Source organism: Schistocerca serialis, chromosome 2, assembly GCF_023864345.2.
Source record: "Schistocerca serialis cubense isolate TAMUIC-IGC-003099 chromosome 2, iqSchSeri2.2, whole genome shotgun sequence".
Taxonomy (NCBI): domain Eukaryota; kingdom Metazoa; phylum Arthropoda; class Insecta; order Orthoptera; family Acrididae; genus Schistocerca; species Schistocerca serialis.
The window spans coordinates 27,412,022-27,433,072 of NC_064639.1; positions in this window are offsets into that span (position 1 = coordinate 27,412,022).

Genomic DNA, 21,051 nt, shown 5'->3' on the forward strand with positions numbered 1-21,051 from the left:
CTTTTATATAGTTAAAATAATTTAAATATGAGGTGTAATGTATGTTGATGACGTTGGTAACACTGCTGGAAAACACTAACTGGGAAAAAAAGGTTGATTCTATTTTTATGTTAACAGATGGTGTTTTGTTTACTGTCAACCTAACCTCACTTTCTTGTTTCCTGTACATGTGCTCAGCACAATGTCTAATTGCAGTTGTAAAAGCTCTGCTGACAGTTGTTGTTATATTTGTGGTGAATTTTGATTAAAAAAAGCACCAAAGAAACATTACAGACTGTGTGAGAAAGGTTTATGTATCATTCTTTGGATCTAAACTTGGTGATCAAGATATATCTTGGGGGCTGCACAAGGTATGTTATGTGTGTGTTGATGACAGGAGAAAATGGTTCCAAAAGGAGAAAAATGCCTTTATATTTGCTGTTCCTATGACATGGAGGGAGCCAAGAAATCATTCCAATGATTGCTACTTTTGTGGTGTTGATATTACTGGTCATAATTCGAAAAACATGAAGGTAATAAGCTACCCTAACCTTCTGTATGCCATCCAACCAGTAGGGCATGGTGCAGATTTTCCAGTTCCTAAACCACCAGATGATTTAAATTCTATTTCAACAGAAGTATCCGATTTAGATGAACCAGGTGATGATGAATTCCATTCTAATACAGAAAGTCTACAGTCCAAATTGTTTACTCAGACCGAGTGTAACGATTTGGTTAGGGATCTGGGCTTAACGAAAGAAAAAGCCGTATTGCTTGGCTCTTGATTAAAAGAAATGAACTTATTGGCAGTTGGAACCAGTATATACATGTATATAGAGAGAGAGCTGCAATTTTCCGAGTTTTTTTTAACAAGAATGTCAATTAGTGTATTGCGCAGACATCCATAGTTATTCATTAATTTGGTATTGAGTACAAAACGGAAAACTGGAGGCTGTATATCGATTCATCAAAAACTAATTTTAAGTCTGTTTTATTACACATTGGTAACATGTATGCATCTATACGTGTTGGAGATTCTATACACATGAAATAAAGCTATGAAAACCTAGAAATAGTGCTAAATAAAACAGGCTATTCTGCTCATGGTAGGATGATAACAGGCGATCTAAAAGTAATATGTATATTCCTTGGTCAGCAAGATGGCTTTACCAAATTTCCTCATTTACCATGTAACTTAGAATTTTTATACTATGTAAGAAAAAGTATATTGCTCGAAAACTATAGGTGATACAAAAAAACTAAGGCTATATTTGGATTCAGCTCATAAAAATCTATAAGGAGCAGCTATCAAAGTAGAAAGAAGTATTTCAAAAAAAGTTTTCATTGGCCTTGTAATAGTTTCCCTTCAACAAGGCCCATGACAGGCTCTGTGCCAAGTTCATCACGTTCTTCCACTACCATAATGACACCTAACTCCTGTTGTACACTTACTTTAAATATTTCTAACGTAGATTCATGTCTCAATGCTGGTTTTACATGTACTGTGTGGTCAGCAGGTGCATCCACCAGCTCCACCTGACACACTGTGAGCTCAGTCACAAACACTGGCTTTCACTGGGCTATCCGAGCTCTGCATACCACTGACAGGCAGTTGGGCTACAGCAGTAGCAAGTTAATCAGCCTCGTATGTTTCCTGAAATACTATTTACTCTATTCACCATTAATACTTCCACTCCCTGCTCAAGATTTCCATGACCAGCTACTTGCTCGTTTACCTGACTTGCAACAGTCTGACTTGAAGCAACTTCTAGCCTATCATGTAACTGAGATTGCTCCATTAATCCATAAACACTATCCTCCCGGTCTTTACAACTAGTCCATGGCCGTTACAATTGCCTAAGATTATCCTCTTCAAATTCTATCAACCTGTTTAGTTCTACCATTTCGTTGTTGGCCCATACAGTCTGTTGTTGTAACACGTTTATGTCATCCCCTGTGGAATCTAGAAACTTCCCAGACAAACTTCTGAAAAGGGGTAACCTACGGACTGACGCTGAATCGAATCTACATTCCAACAACAAAAAAATACCAATTTACCGCAGGTGCACCTATGGAGTATAATAATAAATCAGAAAGGCCTTAATAGAACACAGAAGCATTAGACAGTCAACTCTGTGGTCTGAGACACTTCAGGTTTCTGGCATTCACTTGCCCATGCAACAAGATTTTCATAGCCCAGTATATACTTTCCCTGAGTAAGTAAATTCAATAAATTTATCAAAGCAAAGTATTTACTACTCTTAAGAAACATGCAAATGATTACAAACTCAACTGCGCTCAAATCATACTTCACATCAGCATGAGAGGGCAGGGGGAGGGGCGAGAGGGTTGAAGAAGGGTGGGGACTGATCGACTCCCCGCTCTACTAAGCTACAGCTTCTCACCACTGCCAAGTACAATGATGAAATTGGCAATCAAACCTACTCTTACTATTCCATTGGAATGAAACTGACCGTGGCAACAGCCCACGGAAACCCAGTGATGACTTTCGTTGCAGGTACTAAAAACACCAATTAGAAACATATATACTCCAGATTCTTATGAATTGTCATTGGAACAGAAATCTCCAGGCAATTAGAGTTGAAACGTTTAGACTAATATTCTACACAATTAGGCACATTTAATCCACTGCAATATTTCATACAATTAGCAGAATAAACGTTTTGCACGCAACACTTCAATATAGGCCTGCACGCAGCAGAAACAAACACTAAATCTATGCGGAATTACAAAGATAAAGTCCAGAAAACTTTTTAAAATTAAGTTAGTATTGAGTCGACAAGATCAGAAAATACGATACAACGTCGGTAGTGACATTCAACAAGTTTCACCTACCGAAACATCACTATCTAACAGAAACTTCACCTGCTGGTATCATTAACTTCTATAATCCTGAAAAAATTCCTTAAGTAATGCACCATTCCAAAATATCACTCTTCTGCTAAACATTCAAAATCACCTTAAATCCCAAAAATGTGTGTGATTTCCCTGGATTCCTAAAGGACCAAATTGCTGAGGTCATCGGTCCCTAGACATACACACTACTTAAACTAACTTTGCTTAAGGACAACACACACACACATGGCCGAGGGAGGACTCGAACCTCCGGCGGGACCAGCCGCAAAGTCCGTGACATGATGCTTCTGACCGTGCGGCCATTCCACGCGTCCTTAAATCCCACAAACCCGATAAAGAATCTGTATGGGAACTACTGAACAAGCAACTCACGTCTGACCAGTCAGTCTAACTGCAAGTTCCTCTTGCAGTACAGCAAACGAACACAAGTAGAAAGCCTAAAAATATTGCAGTACACACTTATTATTTCAGTTCTATTATCCACAACGATGGTTTCATGAAATCTACGGAACCTATTAATATGTCAGGCTTCATAAGTAATGATTTATCTACACACAAAAATATGGCACCACAAAAGAACAGTACAGTAGTTTAGTTTAGCAATAAGCAATGTAATTGCACTTCGCCACATATGAATGTAACATTCCTCTTTGTGTGTACTCAACGGACTCCATTAACAGTGTGAGAACTGGACTGCATATACGTGTGTATTAGTTATTGTGTCAGTATTTAACAAGCGGTACAGAAAAAGAAAAGAATCGCTGTCATGAAAAGTTGTGTATGGTTAGAATTAGGATGCATGACTGTAACAGTTATTCACTAGCGTGTATTTCAAAATATATAAATTACTTTTCACTAACGGAGACGATCTTAAAATTAAGTTTAAAGATCGAGTGAAAAAAGAACGTACCGTCACATTTTCAAATACGCATTGTATCGAATAAAACGGACACATGCTATGAGATTTTTCACAGAAATTGTTGTTCTTGTAGGTAAAGAACCCCTATATTTCCGAATATTATTACACACGTTTAGTGGGTTAGACTGTTGTTTAGCGAGTAGATGGACACGTACGATGGAGCTTGTAATCTTCGGAATATTATTTCGAATTCGTTGTACTAAGAAAAAGAAATGAATAAAAATGTTAATCATTAGTTCGGCGAACTTGTGACACGAACTGTTGTTGTCTTCAGTCCTGAGACTGGTTTGATGCAGCTCTCCATGCTACTCCATCCTGTGCAAGCTACTTCATCTCTCAGTACCTACTGCAATCTACATCCTTCTGAATCTGCTTACTGTATTCATCTCTTGGTCTCATTCCTGTGTGTGGTGCAAGACCCGGTGAATGACGACAATCAGCAACTGCGTATCGTCATTCAGCGCTTCCTGCTCCACAAGGAGATTGTCCATCAATATGGCTGTAGGTATGAAGACCATCACGTGATGATCTTGACTGGTCGCCTTCAATAAACGTGCCTTGCGATCTAGACTGTTATTATTTATTCCAACGATTATATTTCGTTCGCTGATTTCACCGGTGATGTTTCCAAAAATACTTATCTCTAATAACTTCTGACTATCGTGGATGAATTTGGTTGTCGAAATGGACTACATTCTTAATCTGGGACATAATCACTGTTTGCAATTAAAAAAAAAAAGTTAGCGACACATCTGGAAATAAAAATATGTCAGTTTAAATGGTTTACTTGTTATTTCTCTTCCGCATGACCGTACGAGCGAGGAAGATTGGTGTTTAACGCCCTGTCGATAGTGGAGTCATCAGAGATGTGGTGCGAAGTCGTACTAGGAGAGGACAGGGGAACAAAACCGGCCACGGCCTTTCAGAAGGAACATCGCAGTCACAGAGATGCCCAGACGAACGTTTTGACCGTCGTCTTACCGACTGCGAATCCAGTGCCCTGACCGCTGTGCAGCCTCGCTCACTCACACTGATGGGCCGTCAAAACAGGTTGACCAGATTTCCAAAATCAAAATATGGAACCCAAATTAAAAGCTGAAATGAATGGACATTTTGTGTATATTAGATTTATGTCAACCACTTGATTTATGGAACAACTACACTGATCATCGAACAAAATACATTGCATTACTAATTGAGTAAGTACTTTACTGTTTTATTGTTGCGACATGCAAACACAGTATATCACTTTAATATAACTATTTAACTAGGTTAGAAAATTAGCTACATAGGATACCTACCTATTTTGTCCTCGCAATTGGCCTGGAAGATCCGCCATAGATAGTTTCTGAAAATGTTTCTTTGTTATATTTTGCAGAAGAATGTACGTTATTCAGGAATTTGATACATTTTAAAACAGAATTTTATAAAAATCAGCACATGAATAATCTTGAAAATGTATCTTACTTATGTGATGTTTAAGGCTTTCCCAGTGTACTGATTGTTCCATAAAAACACGGGGAACTGCCGGATATCAGTAACTTCCTGCCACGATATTACGGCGCAGAGTCTTCCGGCCATCTTCAGGTGAGTACCATTGTAGTAGTACTGGTGAGTACGCGCTGAGCTCCGCTATTAAAGTCATTCTGAGGTGACATTGCGCATGCGCTGCTCGGCGTGTGCATTCATAACAACACCGTCCGCTGCGCCTCGCGCCCTCCACGGAGAAAGCTTGGCGTATCGATATCAGGTCGATTTTCATCTTTATGCAGAAGACTAGGTCGACTACGAAGTTTCTCTATAACAGGATTCCAAGCAGAGTTTAGCTGATAACCACTATCTCGATTGATGAGAGTCTCGTTGTCGGATAATCTTATTTCCACAGATTCATTGATAATCGAGCTCCAAAAGTTTGATGTATGGGCCAAAATTTTTGTGTCTTTGTAATTCATGGAATGGTCTGTGGACATACAATGCTCGGCGATTGCGGACTTGGTGCGTTGGGGAAGGCGAGTATGCCGTTGGTGTTCAACAATGCGTTCCTGCACAGTTGGTGTTGTTTGCCCTGTATATTATTTGCGGCATACGGAACTTTTTAAACACCTGATTTACGCAGGGCAATGTCGTCTTTAACGGATCCCACCAATGATGAAATTTTGGAAGGAGGGCGAAAGATGACTCTCACTTCACACTTTCTCAATATTCTGCCTACCTGTGAAGAAATATTCCCAATAAACGGTAGATAAGCAGTCGACCTGAAGGCCTCTTCCTCTTCCTTGTTCCGTCATTTGTAGGTCTGCAACACTCTGCAAGAATTTTTATGTCACAGGAACTCCATACATGAGAACATAAAGTTTACCATGGAAATAGAGAAAGATGGTTGTCTGCCATTTTTAGACGTCTTGGTGCGACGGAAGAGTGATGGCACACTTGGTCACTCGGTGTACACAAAGCCCACTCATACAGACCTGTATCTACAAGCTACTAGTTGCCACCATGCAGCACAAACAATGGGCGTTCTCAAAACCATGATCCACCGTGCCCATACCATCTCTGACGCCGACAGTCTTCAAGCGGAACTGGAACACTTGCAAAAAATATTTCTGAAGAATAGCTTTTCACCTAGGCAAGTGAACAGAGTGATACAGACGTACGAACGACGGAACAAGGAAGAGGAAGAGGCCTTCAGGTCGACTGCTTATCTACTATTTATAGGGGAATATTTCTTCACAGATAGGCACAATATTGAGAAAGTATCAAGTGAGAGTCATCTTTCGTCCTCCTTCCAAAATTTCATCACTGGTGGGATCCGTTAAAGACAACGTGGGCCTGCGTAAATCAGGTGTTTACAAAATTCCGTGAGAATGCGGCAAACAACACGGACTGTGCAGGAACGCAATGTGGAACACCAACAGCATACTCGCCTTCTCCAACCCACCAAGTCCGCAATCGCCGAACATTGTATTTCCAGAGACCATTCCATGAATTACAAAAATTTTGGCCCTTAGATCAAACTTTGGGAGCTCGATTATCAATGAATCTGTGGAAATAAGATTGACTGACAACGAGACTCTCATCAATCGAGATAGCGGTTATCAGCTAAACTCTGCTTGGAATCCTGTTATAGAGACACTTCGCAGTCGGCGTAGTTAGCTGCATAAAGATCAAAATCGACCTGATATCGATACGCCAGGCTTTCATCGTGGAGGGCGCGAGGCGCAGCGGACGGAGCCGTTATGAACGCGCACGCTGAGCAGCGCATGCGCAATGTCACCTCAGTATGGCTTTAAATAGCGGAGCTCAGCGCGTACTCGCCAGTACGACTACAGTGGTACTCACCTGAGGATGGCCAGAAGACTCTGCGCCGTAATATCGTGGCCGGACGTTACTGAAATCCGGTAGCTTTCCCGTGTTTTTATGGAGCTATCTTACTTATAGTTATTTTCTTGCCAGTTTCCTCACTAAACCTCTTCTTTTGTCCGGTTCACCAAGTATTTGCGATCGAGAACACCATTTATGTAGTAGCGTTAGTGCCAGGTAGAGCTAGGAGAATTTCAGTACCGAGCTGGAAACTTCGGCAGCACTTATATTGAGATGCAAGGAAGTTGAAGATGAGAGACCTCTTTCAGTGGGTATGACCACATTTGTTCTTCATTTGGTTATGCTGCTCATTTCGTAATAACACATTGTTTCAAAATACACAGGCCGGTTAATCAAAAACGGGACAACATACACCCCTGGAAATTGAAATAAGAACACCGTGAATTCATTGCCCCAGGAAGGGGAAACTTTATTGACACATTCCTGGGGTCAGATACATCACATGATCACACTGACAGAACCACAGGCACATAGACACAGGCAACAGAGCATGCAGAATGTCGGCACTAGTACAGTGTATATCCACCTTTCGCAGCAATGCAGGCTGCTATTCTCCCATGGAGACGATCGTAGAGATGCTGGATGTAGTCCTGTGGAACGGCTTGCCATGCCATTTCCACCTGGCGCCTCAGTTGGACCAGCGTTCGTGCTGGACGTGCAGACCGCGTGAGACGACGCTTCATCCAGTCCCAAACATGCTCAATGGGGGACAGATCCGGAGATCTTGCTGGCCAGGGTAGTTGACTTACACCTTCTAGAGCACGTTGGGTGGCACGGGATACATGCGGACGTGCATTGTCCTGTTGGAACAGCAAGTTCCCTTGCCGGTCTAGGAATGGTAGAACGATGGGTTCGATGACGGTTTGGATGTACCCCTCGACGATCACCAGTGGTGTACGGCCAGTGTAGGAGATCGCTCCCCACACCATGATGCCAGGTGTTGGCCCTGTGTGCCTCGGTCGTATGCAGTCCTGATTGTGGCGCTCACCTGCACGGCGCCAAACACGCATACGACCATCATTGGCACCAAGGCAGAAGCGACTCTCATCGCTGAAGACGACACGTCTCCATTCGTCCCTCCATTCACGCCTGTCGCGACACCACTGGAGGCGGGCTGCACGATGTTGGGGCGTGAGCGGAAGACGGCCTAACGGTGTGCGGGACCGTAGCCCAGCTTCATGGAGACGGTTGCGAATGGTCCTCGCCGATACCCCAGGAGCAACAGTGTCCCTAATTTGCTGGGAAGTGGCGGTGCGGTCCCCTACGGCACTGCGTAGGATCCTACGGCCTTGGCGTGCATCCGTGCGTCGCTGCGGTCCGGTCCCAGGTCGACGGGCACGTGCACCTTCCGCCGACCACTGGCGACAACATCGATGTACTGTGGAGACCTCACGCCCCACGTGTTGAGCAATTCGGCGGTACGTCCACCCGGCCTCCAGCATGCCCACTATACGCCCTCGCTCAAAGTCCGTCAATTGCACAAACGGTTCACGTCCACGCTGTCGCGGCAGTGTTAAAGACTGCGATGGAGCTCCGTATGCCACGGCAAACTGGCTGACACTGACGGCGGCGGTGCACAAATGCTGCGCAGCTAGCGCCATTCGACGGCCAACACCGCGGTTCCTGGTGTGTCCGCTGTGCCGTGCGTGTGATCATTGCTTGTACAGCCCTCTCGCAGTGTCCGGAGCAAGTATGGTGGGTCTGACACACCGGTGTCAACGTGTTCTTTTTTCCATTTCCAGGAGTGTACATCCCTTATGTATTTTGTGGCTCCAAAGGGACTCTCAAGCTAAACATGGGACGATCCCGTAAAATACGGGACGTGCGGTCACCATACATTAAAGGCAGTGCTGTACTGGAGGGCGATGAAACAGTGCGGCGCAGTAAGTGTCCGGTCTGATGTCAGACCTTTTACCAGCCGTCGAAGAAAGTGTCGAGCACAGGATGGGCTGCACGGTCTACATCAGCTGGACTGTGGGTCGCTGATATATCATAGAGATCGCTGTCTAGAGCATCCTGATGGCAAAGATCGCTACCGAATTTTGTGGATTATGGCTACCTGTAAATCAATTAGTGTGCAAAAAGCCACTCGGTAATTAAGTGACGGACAACACAAACCGGTTTGTTTCAGGCGCCTTCTGGAACCACATCATACTTTGGAGAAAGGAAGCCGCAGTGAACAATGTGTAACTCTGCTTCCTGTGCTTAGTGGACCATTATAAGCGCAGGAACATCGCTGCCGTGTTGGTAAGTGGTCACCTGGAGCGATAAATATGCGTTGCTACAGTGCCACATCTCGTTTTCAACCAAGACGCCAAGAAGGAGAGATTCATTAGCTTCATTATGAACCACCACAGACTATGTGTGCAGGGGCTTGGGGGTTGAAATAAACTTACTGTTTAATTTGTAAACACAGCCAACCACACTGTTCAAGTTTGCAAATTGCCATTGATGTACCGTTTGTAATCAACAAGGCTTCTTGTTGTCTTCTTTGTCTCATACACGATGCCATTTGTAGTTTCTACTGCAATTATGTTTACGCGGTGACCACGACCTGGGCATAGTCGCGCCGCTATATTTCTTTGTCATTACATTAAGTTACGAAAGACAGTGTCCAACTGTAAGATATCACTCTGGCATTAAAGCCTTTGAGTAAATGTGCGTACGAGACTCATTACATGAATACAGATAAAGTATATGATGGAATGACACCTAGAATTCTGGTACATCACACTAATGGTTGTTGTTTTCTATTGCATCGTGGAGCTCGAGTCAACAAGCGGCCCCGCATTGATTCTCAATACGGTGGAAGGCGAATAAATGACAGTCGCCTTTAATCATATAATCTTCATCTACCATCACAGTTTAATTTTTTATGCATTTATGATGCACCATCTTTTGTCGTTCGTTCACAACACGCAGAGCCAACTGCCGCAGTACTTCTGTGTCAATTTTAGCGATCACAGCAGCCGAGTAGCGCTTGTTAAGGAGTCAGAACAGGATCTGCGAACTCTCGGTAGAAAGGTTAGTGCTTGCTGGGCCAAATGATGTACAAAGCTAATCAGTGTTTGTGTAGCACGAAATTCTGAATGGGAGAAATGAAACTACGAATCGCTGCGCCTCGAAAAAGTTTTGGGCGGAAAAAATAGTTTGTTTTAAGTTTCAGCCAGCCGTAGCCAGATAGTAGCGATGAGCACAGCCGGTGTGCTCAAGAAGTGAGCCACGCGGAACCGCCGACACTGTAACACAGTAGTGTGGTCCAGAGTGTAGTGAGCAGCCCAGCTGTGCTTCATTCCCCAACCCCCTTAACCCCCCTCCACCCTTATTTCCCAATAAATCGCAGAAAAGTATTGAGCGGACGATTTGGATGGGATTCGGTTAATGAAAAGGTAATTAATTGTAATAAATTACACTAAGGCTTACAAATTACAGTGACACAAACAAATCAAGCTGCTTACAATATGAGGTAATAAAAATGTTATATGCCACAGGTGAACAGAGAAACTTATTTGTGTCGTTCGAATCACTGCCAAACAAAACTGATATATTAACAAATAATCACTGTGCATTAAACTACATACTTTCATCTAATACAGTAAAATTTTATAATGTGAAGCACAAATGAATAATTTACAATTAAATTTTCAGTCCAAGTTACTCCTTCCTATACCTTCTTTAAAAGAGTGATAAAATTTCCAAAAGATATCTCAATTTAAAATGTTCTAGAACCCTTAACACAACAACACGTACATGACTATCTCAAATAATAAATACACTCCTGGAAATGGAAAAAAGAACACATTGACACCGGTGTGTCAGACCCACCATACTTGCTCCGGACACTGCGAGAGGGCTGTACAAGCAATGATCACACGCACGGCACAGCGGACACACCAGGAACCGCGGTGTTGGCCGTCGAATGGCGCTAGCTGCGCAGCATTTGTGCACCGCCGCCGTCAGTGTCAGCCAGTTTGCCGTGGCATACGGAGCTCCATCGCAGTCTTTAACACTGGTAGCATGCCGCGACAGCGTGGACGTGAACCGTATGTGCAGCTGACGGACTTTGAGCGAGGGCGTATAGTGGGCATGCGGGAGGCCGGGTGGACGTACCGCCGAATTGCTCAACACGTGGGGCGTGAGGTCTCCACAGTACATCGATGTTGTCGCCAGTGGTCGGCGGATGGTGCACGTGCCCGTCGACCTGGGACCGGACCGCAGCGACGCACGGATGCACACCATGACCGTAGGATCCTACGCAGTGCCGTAGGGGACCGCACCGCCACTTCCCAGCAAATTAGGGACACTGTTGCTCCTGGGGTATCGGCGAGGACCATTCGCAACCGTCTCCATGAAGCTGGGCTACGGTCCCGCACACCGTTAGGCCGTCTTCTGCTCACGCCCCAACATCATGCAGCCCGCCTCCAGTGGTGTCGCGACAGGCGTGAATGGAGGGACGAATGGAGACGTGTCGTCTTCAGCGATGAGAGTCGCTTCTGCCTTGGTGCCAATGATGGTCGTATGCGTGTTTGGCGCCGTGCAGGTGAGCGCCACAATCAGGACTGCATACGACCGAGGCACACAGGGCCAACACCCGGCATCATCGTGTGGGGAGCGATCTCCTACACTGGCCGTACACCACTGGTGATCGTCGAGGGGACACTGAATAGTGCACGGTACATCCAAACCGTCATCGAACCCATCGTTCTACCATTCCTAGACCGGCAAGGGAACTTGCTGTTCCAACAGGACAATGCACGTCCGCATGTATACCGTGCCACCCTACGTGCTCTAGAAGGTGTAAGTCAACTACCCTGGCCAGCAAGATCTCCGGATCTGTCCCCCATTGAGCATGTTTGGGACTGGATGAAGCGTCGTCTCACGCGGTCTGCACGTGCAGCACGAACGCTGATCCAACTGAGGCGCCAGGTGGAAATGGCATGGCAAGCCGTTCCACAGGACTACATCCAGCATCTCTACGATCGTCTCCATGGGAGAATAGCAGTCTGCATTGCTGCGAAAGGTGGATATACGCTGTACCAGTGCCGACATTGTGCATGCTCTGTTGCCTGTGTCTATGTGCCTGTGGTTCCGTCAGTGTGATCATTTGATGTATCTGACCCCAGGAATGTGTCAATAAAGTTTCCCCTTCCTGGGACAATGAATTCACGGTGTTCTTATTTCAATTTCCAGGAGTGTATATGTACGGCAAAGCCCAAGATTTGCTTCCTAACAGAAAGTTTGATGATTTCAACAGCCCAGACCACATTCAAACTCTAGACAGCATGGGCCGCTTGCCGGTCAAAACATGTTACGACTGCGGCAGCTGGCAAACTTACATAGGTAATAAAAGAACACAGGCCGCCTAGCAATGTTACCAAAATCAGTTTACACGAAGGAGGAAGAGGTCGGGGGGGGGGGGGGGGGACATAATAAATACCATATGCAAGTGCGCTTGCCAAACCTACTACTAAAAACACAGTATAAAAGGATCCCAAATAATGACAAAAGCCGGGATAGGCCCGGCAATACTGCACCTGTGAGTTAGTAGCCAACATAAGGTTGGCAGATACCAAGGTCTGGCGTCATCTTAGGGCTAATTGGCACAACAAATAAATAAGAGTAAAAGAACAAGCAACTGGCAATGCCGAAGAATTTAAATAGGATTAAAAACACACGGGGCTAAAATCAATTGCTAGAACCTTGGACATCGTCTTAGGCTTAATTGACACTACAAATAAATAAAGGTAAAAGAACAGGCAAATGACAATGCCCAGAAATATAAATAAATATAAGTAAGCAAAAGGCTAAAAGCAATAGCTAGCAACTTAACAAGCACACATAAAAATATCAGACTGCTGCCACATCAGAAAACGGAGCAGGCGCGCGCGCAGTCCCCAGCAAGCCAGAAAACCAATAACACACACTCCAGCAACCCAGCCAGCCTGACCACAGTAATTTCAACTCAGGATCAGGGCGCGTGAACACATCGTGTCCACGCAAAACACACACTGCCAAATAATTCCCACCAACAGATACGGCTGCCCCCCGGGCGGGAAAACGGGGACGACGACCTGGTACACACAAGCAGAAAACTCGACACCTAGACTCCGGCCAAAACAGAATCACGCACAAAATATAAACAACATCTGAAATAAGGTGAAACGAACCCCGCCACGCAGACCGGAAAGAGCAAACACACAGAAAGCCTGCCCTGCAGTCCTTACAACTCCTGGGTGCGGAAACCTAAACGGTATCGAGGCACCCTTTTCAGAGGCGGAGAACCTCGAGCGATCGCGTGCGGGGATCCATCAGTTGTCCACTACAGCACATCACCAACACGCCCCACCGCCCAACGGCCAAATCAACGGGACCACACCTCCGTGCCGGGGGCGGAAGGAAAAATACCACCAGCTCGGTGCGAATCCAACTGCCGAGCCGAGCGCGCCCCCCCCCCCCCCCCCCCCCCGCCCGCGAAAAACACTCCAGAGGACAGCAGCCGCCTCAGCGCCTGCGTAGGCCGAACCAGACGGAAACAGAAATACTAGTCGCTATCGATAGTGCCGGATACGCAACGCGCCAGAGAAACGGCACAAGTATTAACACAGGGCATCCTGTTAATGGAAACTTAGAAAGACTGTCCTCCTCACCTCCCCCTCTTCCCTCCCCCTCGTATCTTCAACCATTCAAAGCAAAGCACTCTTTATGTCGATCACTGTATTAGAAGTCTATGGTGATGGAAAAAGACAAGTGCGTATTTTACGCCCCCTCATTCCTCTCCTCTTTCCAGCTCGTCACAGTGTAGTATGAGAAAATTGCCTATTTGCATGAATGGGAAATTAAAAGTATCTCCCCATCCTCTTCCCGAATCCCCCCTTCTCCTTATTTCTACTGAATCATAGCACAGATGACGGGAAGAGATCAATTGCGTGGTTTATACCGCATGCCCCTCCTCTCTATCAACAAATAATCATACTATAAAGACGGTGGCAAATTACGTTATTTCTGATGCATTCATCAAGTAAAAAGTAAAGCCTCTTCCTCTCCTAATCTCCACCCAATCGTAATGACGGAAGCACATCGATTGTGTGGTCCAAATCCCCCTCCCCAAAATACCATTCATCTTTCTAACTCATCAGGATAGTTTTTAAATGCTGTACCATAGATGTAGTAAAAACTATGGAATCTACACTTGAAAGTGAAAAATATTCATTGTTTACTTCGAAGTCAAAGATGTGCATTATTTCCAGCATAAAAATGGTGTCAAATGACACAACCAACGTACAGAATGATTGTGTGTTTAATATTACACCTCCTCTGTGTTTTTCTACCAATCCCAGGGAAGTAATAAAAATCCAAAACGATTGAAATAGATGAGTTTTATGCTTTATGCCCCACACAATATCCAGTAAATGCTAAACGGTAGACTTTAAGCAAGTAATGGCAAACAGTAAATGCAACACAGCACACACTTTGCAATAAACACTACGTGTCAAACTGTGAACACTGAATGCTAATACTAAATAGTAAATGCTAGACCGTAAATATTAAACCCATAATTGTGACTGCTAAATGGTGGACACTAAATGGTAAATGCTGTATGATAAACAGTAAACCCTGAACACCTAAAAGCAAACACTAAACAGTAAACACTAAATGATAAACACACAACGCTTAATTGTAAATACTAAACGCTAAATGCCCAATAGTAAATCCTAAATGATGGACGCTAAATGGTGAACTTAAAATGGTGAACATTAAATGCTTAGTGGTAAATATTATACGCTGTTGAAATATCCAAGTGAAGCTACAGAACTCTACAAAATTTATGATGCGTATAAATTTTGTTTAAATTATTTCTATGAAGATCAAAATTATGCATATCTATATACACACATATATCTGTATCTCTTATATCAAAAATACTATACACACTTGTGTTGCCACTATTGCAAAGTAATGATTTCATGTCTCTCTCCGAATCTCTTTTCCCTATCTCCCTCTCTCCCCCCCCCCCCCCCCCCCGTCCTCACTCTCTCTCTCTCTCACACACACAAACACACACATACAGAGAGAGAGAGAGAGAGAGAGAGAGAGATAACTGTATCAAAATTAGTTTATTATTCAATAACAGATTACTGAGGAGGAAAGCGGAAGACAAACCTTATGCTGAAGAGCTAAGAACTTTATATTATAAAAATTTTCTCAGAGAATTGTTACAATCTATACTGTTGAAATATAGGAATTTCATGCACATTCTGCACCGTTTTACACACTTTTTTTCGTATCGTCTATAGTAAGCAACAATTTCCTCCGGTCTGAGATCGTGTTTAAGCTAACTCGAGTAGGCAACCAGAATTACACTGCTGAATCTACCTTACCGAAATCGAAACAGTACTTAATAGCATTTTGCGGGCAATCTGCTCACATTACAAATAACATATGTTAAATATAGCTATCAGCTATATGCTTGTACTGGAACAGAAGCATTACTGTCGTTTGTAACCATCGTACTCTTCTACAACAGCGCCGTACTTGGAGTCCGTCAGTAAACCACTCCCCCTAGAATCGATTGTCTTACGTGCTCAGTGACTACTGTAAGAGCTTTCAGCTCACCAATGACCTTTTATGTGAGATAGCTTTGTGAATAAAGCAAGCAGTCACACCATTCGTCTTATCAGAGATCTAATATTAACATGTCTTGTAGAAACTGGTATTTTCTGACAAAAAATTAGGTAATAAAATTTTCGAAATCGACTGCGCCTGTGTTTTGCACACTCTACCACAATTGAGAAAGTTCAGTTCTGCGAGACTGATGATCGAAAATTTTGAAGGCACATACACCTTGCAGTCCTTCAGATGAACCAGCACCGTTGCTCCAAATTTGTTGGTAACATGTTCTGTGCTCAATATTGTATGGCCCCGCCCTTTCTCCAATGGTGATAGTACATACCGCACTCCTCAGACTCTTCCTGTTTTGTAACGTGTTACCCCTGTTTTCATGTATTACGATAAGAAACCGATTATCAAAGCGTATAAATTCTTATTAGTAGCAGGAAGGTTCAGCATCAGATGAAAACTTCCTAACGAATTTTTCCCGCATTTACCTTACGCCCTCCTCCTGAATCAGCAAGAAAAAATGCGATTAAGAAGCATTAATCAGCAAGTTAATCACGATATGAAATAACGTTGCCACAGCTTCCGAACTGTTTGCGTTAGGACGTTAAAACTGGACGGTTGGCTGCGAGGCATGATTGGAATTAGTATGCGCTGTATGGTTTGGGTTAGCGACAAAGCCCGCTTTCATTTGGATGGGTTCGCCAATAAGCAAAGTTGGCGCATTTGAGGAACTGAGAATCCGCATTTTGCGATCGAGAAATCTCGTCACGCTCAACGGGTGGCTGTGGGATGTGCAATTTCCTGTCATGGAATAGTCAGTGCGATATTCCTTGATCAGACGGTAACTGCCGAAAGGTACGTGAAGCTTTTGGAAGATGATTTCATCCCCATCATTCAAAGTGACCCTGATGTCGACGAGATGTGTTTCACGCAAGAGGGAGCTCGACCCCATCGAAGTAGGAGAGCGTCTGATGTCGTGGAGGAGCACCCTGGGGACCGCGCTCTGGCTCTGGGGTACCCATAGGCCACTGCGATGGGCCTCGGTTGGCCGCCATATCCTTCGGATTTGAGCACATGCGACTCCTTTCTGTGGTGCTATATTAAAGACAAGGTGTACAGCAGTAACCCCAAAACCAATACTGAGCTGAAAACAGCCTTTCAGGAGGTCGTCGATAGCATCGATGTTCCGGCACTTCAGCGGGTCACGAAGGATCTCGCTATTTCTCTGTGACACATCATCTCAAATGGTGGTAGGCATATCGAATATGTCATAATCTACATAAAAAAAAAGGTTCAAATGGCTCTGAGCACTATGGGACTTAACGTCTGAGGTCATCAGTCCCCTAGAACTTAGAACTACTTAAACCTAACTAACCTAAGGACATCACACACATCGATGCCCGAGGCAGGATTCGAACCTGCGACCGTAGCAGTCGTGCGGTTCCAGACTGAAGCGCCTAGAACCGCTCGGTCACCGCGGCCGGCCATAATCTACATCCAGATACCTGTAGTGATGTTGAATGCTGTGTGTGCATGCCGTAGCTTGTAGTTAATTTACGTTTCTTTCGTATAGTTCGATAATTTGCTCCCTGTATCATTCTCGGAAACGAAGTCAATCTCTCTCTCTCTCTCTCTCCCTGTGTGTGTGTGTGTGTATGTGTGTGTTTGTTGGAGAGGAAACCTAGTTAAGCAGACGGAGTTTGATGGTCCAAAATAAAACCTTTTGCTAAAAAAGTTATTGTTGTAAAACATGTTTTTAATAACCACGCCGTGAGAATTGAACTGGCAGTGTTCTCAGCATTCACTTCAGCCTTGTGGCTGATAATTCGGCGGCGTAATCTCTTACAATGACTGTAACCTGTGCTTGCTCACACATTTTGCCCTGTACAAGGTGCGTGTAATCCTGGTTCAATTACTTGATTAATATTTTCTGTTCATTTGAAGAAGCAAATATGATCTCTCACACATTATTCAATCTACTTCCACATCTGTATTCTGTAAACCACTTTTAAATGCATGGCAGAGAATAGTCCTATTGCAACATTTATTAGTGTTTGTTCCCATTCCATTCACATACGGAATGTGTTAATAATTATATTTTAAATAACTCACAATTCCTATTGCAGTGGTATGTGGATATGTAGCTATCATTTGGTTTTTTATTAGTTTTAAAATTAAATATCGATTGTTTTTAGCGAGTTATAATTTTTTCTTTATTTATTGGTTGTGCTCTTTTTGTAGATGTGGCACAGTTTAAGTGGTATTTTGTCAGCTATTACTTCTTTCATTTGCTTTGCCATTTATTCTATAAGCTGTGTTGTAAAACTTTCTCTGAAAGTCTTTTTTCGGTGTCTGTAAAATCCACTGACTTTAAAATTTCTTTTCTACTTGCAAATGTTGGAAAGGTTCCTATTTGAGCATGATAATGTTTTGGTAGAGTAGGTAAAAGCCGTTCTACCCTTTTGTTATGCGTGGCAGTAAAGTGATCAGATAACTGTTTGATTTTATTCTGCATTATTCTTTAAGGGGGGTAGGACGTGAAATGGGCAAACTTGGAGCAGAAGAGACACCAAAGGACATTTTGATTTCCACTGTCTAAACTTTTACAAATAAATTCATAAATCTTTGTCAGCACGACCAAGAAGGATTCAGCATTCATATTCATAGCGGTGAAAGTTCAAAAACATAACAAAATAATTTTTTTTAAATGTGAATTTTCATCATTTTTTCACTTATTACTGGCTGCATTTGTTGCTGTAGGTACACTTTTCTTTATAAGTAACAGAGATTCCTTAATGAATTTGGCATAGCATACAAAACATAGTTACAGCTGTGTGGAACTCAAGAATTTTCCAAATCTATTAAAAACTGTGGTAAAAATTAATTTATTTAATTATAAAATTTGAGTTTTTTCTAAACATGAAGTTTAAAATGTAACATGTCATTCATTTTTTTCATAAATTAGACAAATTCTAGAGTTTCATACATCTGTAAGTATGGTTTGTATGCTGTGCAAAATTCACCAAGGAATCTCTCTTATTTATGAAGAAAAGTGTACCTATAGCAATAAATGCAGCCAATAGTAAGTGAAAAAATGATGAAATTTCACATGTGAAAAAAACTGTTTTGTTATGTTTTTGAACCTCCACTGCTATGAGCGTGAATCCTGAATCCTTCCTGGTCATTGTGTCAAAGTCCTATGGATGTATTTGTAAAATGTGTAAATCTAAACGTCCTGTGGTGCTTCTCCTGATCCAAGTGTGCCCGTTTGACGTCCTACCCTCCTTAAACTGTTTCTTGGTAAGTATGGTTTTGAAACTATTTTCTGTTCTAGTTACACTTTAGTCAGAAGACGATTTTTGTAAAGATTTGTTTTTAGCAATATGACCAAAATTAATACTGATTTACTTTTCACCTTTTCTGCAGTGTGAAACGTATTTTTAAGGTAAATTCTTGTTTAACTCGTCGTTGTGTTTAGTACATACCTTGTTAAAAATAATGTGTAGGATGCACTCCTTTATTTTCTTTTTCATATCCTGTAATATATAGGTTTCCTACAGTGCGTGATGGGGCATCACTTGACTGCATTTTCCTACTTTGAGAATCCTGAAGGAGTGATCTGTTATACTTGCTAAAAGCATTCAACATCCTAGATCTCATAAAACATTTCTTTATTTACGACGACCAGTTTCGACAGACTTTGCTGTCATCTTCAGGTCCGTATGAAAGTGCATATACATGGAATATGCCTCATAACATGAATGACACGTAATATTTGACATAAAAGATTCAATTTGGCATTACAAAAACGGAAGTGCAACTGTACATATACATACCTAAAACTCTTTTGTTCTGCAACGTTTTCATTTTAAGTTAGACATTACGCCAACTTCTTATGTGGATAAAAATCAGCACCTCAACAAATTAGGATTCAAATTTAGGCATAAAATAGAAGACCATGAGAATAAGTACAACTGCATAGGTGACTGTAAATTAAAATATGGTAAATGCAAAAGATTTTATGTCAGTGATATTTTACACAAGTTTGGAGAGCATAGTGGAAACCATAATACCACCAGCTTCAGTGACAGCGTAATAGAGTCCAAGTCCAGTATAGGTAATATAGAGCATGACACGAAAATTTTACGCTATCCTCCTAAAGCGGAAAAATTATACATTCTTTTAAAATTACGAATATATAGCTGCGGAAAAAGACAAGCAAGTGTTGTTCTTAATGAGCAGTTCGAATTTGTAGATAACAATTTCTTCATCCTGTATAATCATGTCCTTTAATACTTCCCATTAACACCAGCAGTTATATGCCTTTTCTTACATGAAACATTAGTAACAGAGTATGATATAAATGACTAGCCTGAAAGTGACTATACATTATATAATAATATTCGTCAAAACTTTTGATAATGATTGCACTACCATTTTCCATATGTTGAAATGACCCTTATCTTTTATTTTATTCATGTCACATGGCACACAGAAACATAGTATAACGTAAGTACAGACTTTTAAAACTTTGCTGTAATACAGCCATGCTGTATGTTGCACACTACTTAAACTATCTATAACATATCTAAATAATATTAAATACTTCTTTCGCCTATAAAATATGTTGCACTTTCGCATTTTTAGCCGTTACCTTGAACTGTTAATTGTGGTTTTTGTCCACCACCCAGCACAACGCACTTTTATGTTAAGTAATAGTTTCACATGATTTTCTTTGATATGGTCCCTCTTTACAAATATGTTACATCTTGAAGTCATCTATGTAACTAAGTCACAATTGCTGTAAAATCATACTAATGTGTGAACCAGTAAAAGCAAGATATATCCAAATAATTTTTTGCCTATGTACTAACTTCATCTAACAAGGGAAAGTCCCTCTGAAATCCCCCTCAGTTTTAGTGATAACATGGTCCAGTGAAAACTCCGTCAATATCTGAACCCAGATAAAGCATGAAAATAGGAAGAACGTGTACTGAACTTTAAGAAAAATCAAAGTAGAAGCAGTGAAACGTCAAACCCTAACAAGTCCAATATTCAGCGAACATTTACAGCTGCGGCGTCGTGGTTAAGTGTTCAAGGGTTGGACTGTGTTCAAACCTGCATCAGAACAATTTTGTTCTGTGTATTCGCTGTATTCAAATTTGTGTATGTCTCGTGGTGTAACGTCCATTTGCAACAGCGAGGTATAAGGAAGGGATCCATAACGTAAGGTATGGTTAAAACATTGTTATAGTATTATCATTGTGTATTTCTGACTG